The sequence below is a fragment of the Artemia sp. Qi Xiang Cuo genome, chromosome 13 (assembly GCF_049724085.1).
Source record: "Artemia sp. Qi Xiang Cuo chromosome 13, ASM4972408v1, whole genome shotgun sequence".
Lineage (NCBI taxonomy): Eukaryota > Metazoa > Arthropoda > Branchiopoda > Anostraca > Artemiidae > Artemia > Artemia sp. Qi Xiang Cuo.
The window spans coordinates 44,169,635-44,175,634 of NC_142806.1; the positions used below are offsets into that span (position 1 = coordinate 44,169,635).

The 6,000-nt window shown below is 35.3% G+C and overlaps 1 protein-coding gene and 1 pseudogene across 1 annotated transcript in view; one reads left to right on the top strand and one right to left on the bottom strand.

The window, feature by feature from the left end:
• The window catches only part of LOC148945322 (tachykinin-like peptides receptor 86C), a 418,581-nt gene that overhangs the window by 390,193 nt on the left and 22,388 nt on the right, over positions 1-6,000 (bottom strand). The window lies entirely within an intron of this gene.
• Positions 3,133-4,162, top strand: LOC148945324 (uncharacterized; annotated as a pseudogene).

A 6,000-nucleotide genomic window follows, 5' to 3' on the forward strand; every position in this document is an offset into this window, starting at 1 on the left:
TTTTAGGCGATTTAAATTTTCAATACATGTGATAGGACGTATCCAAGGATATGGCAAGGATGAATCCAAGGGGGAGGGGGTTGAACCCCCCCCCCATTAAATATTTTTCGTCTCGTATAAAAACTTTAAAAAATGAATATAAACAAATTTTGATGCGTTAAAAAAATTGTACCCCCCCCGCCCCCCCAAAAAAAAAACAAAAAAGAAAAAAAATATTTGTAAACATGGACTATGTTCATGTTTGAAATAATGCATAGACTATGACTCATACGCTAGGCCAGATAGATTTTTATATTTTCTGGAGAAATTTGAAAAATTAATAAAATCTCTTCAAACAAGCATAATCTTGAACCCCCTAAGATCGGTCAGAGCGTCTCACGGGAAGAGCTAATTGCACAAGTTTAAAAAAGGTTTTGTAATTTTCAAGTTCTGTTCTGTTTTTGTGATTGGAGTTAACAGTAAGGTTCTTTTTGATTGTATCTACTGACTATTGTTTTTTTTTTCTTGTATAAGCTAGAGAAAGGAATTGTACAACTGGTATTTTTCCATGGGGGAATAAACCGCTCAAGTTCAGATGGATATACCATTAATAGAGAGCTTACCCAGAAGACCGGCTTTCTAAATTAAGTCTGGGCTAGCGTATTGGTAAAAAGTACCCGATCAGTCCTATCCGTAAGGTACCATCTCTCTGAACCAGCGTCAAGCATGAAAGCCTGAGGTAGTCACTGAGCAGTATCTGCTCGGGTGATTCTAAGCATGTATTTTCTTGTTTTTTTTTTGTTTTTTTTAGGCTATTCGAATAGCCTGCAACCGTCTGATTGCTCTCCCCACCATCCCGCACTTATAGCATCTATTATAACTCACATTTCTGAAGATACAAGGTAGTTTATCCTATAAGAGTAGCCAATGTAAATTACGCAAATGGCCACAAAATTATAAACCCATGTCATATATTTAACATTTTGAGGACCTGGACAAAACCTAGGAACAGCTTAATAAGACGCAAAAAAAAATCGTGATTAGGAAGATTTATAGGAATGCTCAAAAGTCAAACTCAAACGAGTCAAACTCAAAACAATCAAAAATGAACATGAGTAGGGCTGACAAACCCCCTTGCCTTCTCAAGACCAGAACATAATTTGGACTTTACTGAAAACAAAATATATTTTAAATGTTTTCACTTTCTTACTGTAATAAATATCAGTAAATGGATATTAGACTGACAATCCACGGTCATTTTTTTCAGCAAATTGCAAATCATGTTTTGGTCTTCAAAAGGCACGGGGGTTGTCACCCTTACTAAAGTTAATTTATGCTTGTTTTTATTTTCACTCGGTTGTTTGTTTTAATTTCTATTCGTTTCGGGTTTCATTTATTTATTGATGGTGATTTATGGTAGTTTTATGCTTAGAAGATTATTTGAATTTATTTCTGTTCATTTTGGCTTTGACTTCTCTTTGAAAAACTTGTTTCGTGGAAAAAGATTTTTCAATTAATAATAATAAAAGAGCACGGGCTTAAGAAATGTTTAGGTAATTTTGAAGACCACATTGCCCTTAGATGACGATAAATAAAAATTCAAATAGGGATAAATCCTTTTATTAGGCAGTGATAATTCACATCAAATACTGGATATTTCGGTCACTTATGCAGTGACCGTTATCAGCCGAAATACGAAAATAAAACAATTAAGAACAATAATTTATATACAAAATAAAATAGCTATATATTGTTTAATGCCATTATTTTTTTCAGTGCAATGCCCGAAGCAAGTCTCCTTGACCTTCCAGGCTCCGGGTCGTTGATTTCTAGGGACCGGGGTTTAAAGCAAATTTTCGGGAAACTATTGAAATTAAGAAAATTTTATTCAAACACATGGCTTTAAATAGAGACACACGTGATTTCGGCTTTAACTCTATTTACGATAATTTATCAGATTCATATAGAATTAAGTTCATTTTACCCAATGCATTTAACCTCTGCCCAATTGTTAGTTCTAATAATGTTAATGAACCGAAAACTGAAAGGTAAAGGAGACTTGCTTCCGACATTGCATTGAAAAAACTGAAAAGATTAAACAATATACAGTTATTTTATTTTGTATATAAATTATTGGTCTTAATTGTCTTACTTTAGTATTTCTGTTGATGATGGTCACTGCATATGTTACCAAAATAGCCAGTATTTGTTGTGAGCTATCACAGTCTAATAAAAGGATTTATCTCTATTTTAACTTTTATTTAAAGCGGTTTTTTCAGGCAATGACAAATGACGCTATGACCTTTAGAGCAATTAGGGTATGGTAACCCTACTTCTCTTTGTGACCATTTATGCTCCTTTTAAGTTTGACTCTATTATTCTATTGATTTATTTTAGTTCGTCTTAGGATTTATTTATTTATCTACAGCATTAGGCTACTTGCTATTATTTATTTTTGTGTTTGGTAGCAAGACTACTACTTTCTAAGCTGTTTTTTCTCTTTCATTACCAGTGCTGTTAAGTAGCTGTTAAGTAGCAAGAGATACAAACTCAAAATTTTTCCCCGGAATGAGAATCGTGAAACGGGAAAGTAAAAACTGTTTTTTTTTTCCTCTTGTTGCACATAGTGCCAAAACAAAACTATCCCTGCTGAGAAAGTAAAGTTTTTCAGAAAAATTTTATGTTGCAGTCCTGCAGAACAAAATATTATCTCTTCCCAAACCGAAGAACAAAAATACTGTGGAACATCCAAATTTCTTGGAGATAATTTTGGGAAAGTCCAACTTGAATACTAAATTTGGATTTTTGGGCAGTTTTCTGAAGTTTTTCACTTGATAAAAGGGTTTTAGTCGGGTAATACTAAAAAAAGTATGCAAGATAAAATTAACTTTCTTATAAACATAATTTTCTCGTTTACTTAGAAATAATATCCAAGGTTGTCTCCAGTATTGAGCTTTATTGATATCCTAGAGGTAACATTGTTTCTTGACAAGGTAAAATTTGTGCCATGAAAAGTATGGCAAGAAGATATGCAATCTTCTTTATCCGAAATTCTACTCCAAAAGGAGCGCCTTAGCTCCGCCTTCGAGTTCAACTGAGATAGACCTTTGCAATCGCCTCGATTGACCAAAACAAAACCAGTTGACATTAGCATTCGCTTTGATTCAGACCAAATTAAATAATGAGTGATAGTGAGTTAGTGATTGGATTGTTGGACAATTTAGTCGATGAAGATTATGATCGTGTGAGGCGTGGCAGGCAATATAAAGCTCATTCGCGTCGCAGAATACTCTCAAGTGAGAGTGATAGCGATCAAACAAATGGCTCTCGGAGCCCAGAGTTTCAAACTCGTGCTCGATATGGCTCTCGGAGCCCTGAAATTAGTTCTAGGAACGAAAAATCTTGCTCTCGGAGCCCCACAAAAATCCATGACACAAAGCGGAAGGCTTCTCCGAAAAACACAAAGGTAAAAGATTAAAAGAAGACACGTCAAATGACGCTCTATTCAGAAAGATTTCTTAAGAACGTTCTGGTACCAAAGAGGGTCCCAAGATCCATAAGAAACTTGCCAAAGTTGGAAATAGAGCTTTTTCTGAGCCTTTGGAAATAGTGAAGCTAAGAGAGTTATTTGAGCACCACCCTAGGCCTGCGAATACCGAAAAAATTGTTCCTCCAAAGGTGAATAGTGAAATTTGGGCAATTCTCTCATCACAGGCTGAACAGAGGGATGCTAAGGCCCTTCAAGTGCAGCAGACAATTGCTCACTCAACATTTTGTGTTTTAGAGGCAGCAAATGCGATTCTTGAGCTAGAAAATGAGCATATTAAAGAAAAGGTTGTCAAAAACCTTACAGATGCAGTTCACATGCTTGGCCTCACCAATTATGATCTAAGTTTAAAAAGACGTCATGCGTTGAAATTCGAATTGAGCCCAGATCCCACTGTAGCATCATCTTTATGTGCCCCTGAAGTCAAAGTCACGGAGAATCTTTTTGGCAAAGATATTGCCAAAACAACGTCTAAAGTTAAATCCATGGTGGATTTGAAAAAATATTTTGGAAAACCAAAAAACGTGCAAGGGGGGGCCTACCGTTATTGCCGATGGAAGAGAGAGGCCCCCTGTCCAAATTATCACAGAAGTCAGGGCCAGTACTGTCAAGCGAGGTCGAAATTCAAGAAATTAAAGAATTTCCAGAAAAGGGAGCGCAAATAGCTGGTATGTACTGTTTACCATACCCCGACCTTGATTTTTATGATTTTGTTGTTAATTTCAATAGACAGTCACAACATTTTGCTGATAACTTTAAAGCTGGGAGAATTAGTAAGTACATCTCAAAATGGCAGTCAATAACCAGTGATTTGAATATTTTGAATATTGTGGCCTCAGGCTATAAGATTGAATTTGAGAAAACACCACTAAAAGCTTTGAAAACAAAAAACTAAAGTTTTACGTTTGAAGAAATTGAGGCTATAAGAAAAGAATTTGATATTTTATTGCATAAAGGTGTTATTGTTAAAGTACCCGACTTCAGAATAAAGGAAATACGTTGTATTTCTCCTGTTTTTACAGTCCCAAAGAAAGATGGGTCTACTCGGTTTATTCTTAATCTTAAAAATTTAAATGAAAACCTTAAATATTACCATTTTAAAAAGGAAAGTGTTCATTCTGCGGTTTTTTTGATGACAAAAAATTGTTATATGGCCTCTATTGACCTAGTCGAGTTTTATTAATAATGCCCTGTTGATTTTTAAGATAAAATGTGGCTTTGTTTTAAAGTTTACCGTTGTTATGTGTTTACTTCAATGCCAAATGGCTTATCATCTGCCCCGAGGGTTCTTACGAAACTTATGAAACCTGTTATCTCCCTGCTTCAAAGAAAAGAGTATTTGTCAGTTACGTATTTAGACGATTCTCTCCTTCTAGGAAGGTCATATTTAGAGTGTCAAAATAATGTCTATGAAACAGTGAAATGACTGTCAGAACTGTGGTTTCTGATCCACCCGTGAAAGTCAGTTCTCATTCCAAGCCAACAAATAGAATTTCTGGGCTTTTTGTTAGATTCGCGATCAATGCGTATTGTCCTGCCGGAAAGAAAAATTAAAAAGGTTATACATTTGGTTTCAAAAAATTCTTAGTCAAAAATTGACTACGATTCAAGAATTGGCTGAAACTCTTGGCGTTCTTGTTTCAACATTTCCAGCAGTAGAATTAGGGTCTTTATATTACCGAAAAGCGGAATCGTTGAAAACTCAAGCATTAAGGTACGCGAAGGGTAATTTTTCGGCAAGGATAATTTTAACATCTAATGTAAATTCAGAACTACAATGGTGGTTGGATATTGCCAATCATGCTTCTAAGGCAATTGAGTCTAGATCAATTGACAAATATTTGTGTAGTGATGCGTCGAAACTAGGTTGGGCACTCGTGGATGAATATTCCATGAAAACGGCCACAGGTGAATGGTCCTCAGAAGAGAAGAGATTGGATATCAATGTCTTAGAAACGAAGGCCGTTTATCTGGGATTAAACTGTTTTGCCCATGATATTAAAGGCATGATTGTTTGGCTGCGTTCTGAAAATATAACCACAGTAGCTTACATAAATAAAATGGGAAGATCAAAATTTAAATTTTGTAATTATTTCGTAAATAAGGTCTGGCAGGTAGTACCGCAGGGCAAAGGATAGATATCTGCAGAACATGTGCCTGGGGTTGCTGATATTGTGGATAAGGCACCACGAAAATTTGATAATGAAAAGGAATGGAAATTGGATTTTGAAATATTTAATATTTTGAATTTTTTGGTATGTCAGTCAGTATATATTGATTTGTTTGTGACTAGATTAAATTTTCAGATTAAACCATTTGTTTCTTGGAAACCGGATCCATAATGTTTTTTCGTAGATGAATTTGCAATGAATTGGAAGCCTTATTTCTTTTATGCATTCCCCCCCATTCAGTTTACTTCTGACGACCCTTCAGAAGGTGGAAACAGATCAGGCCACTGGTATTTTGATCTTTCC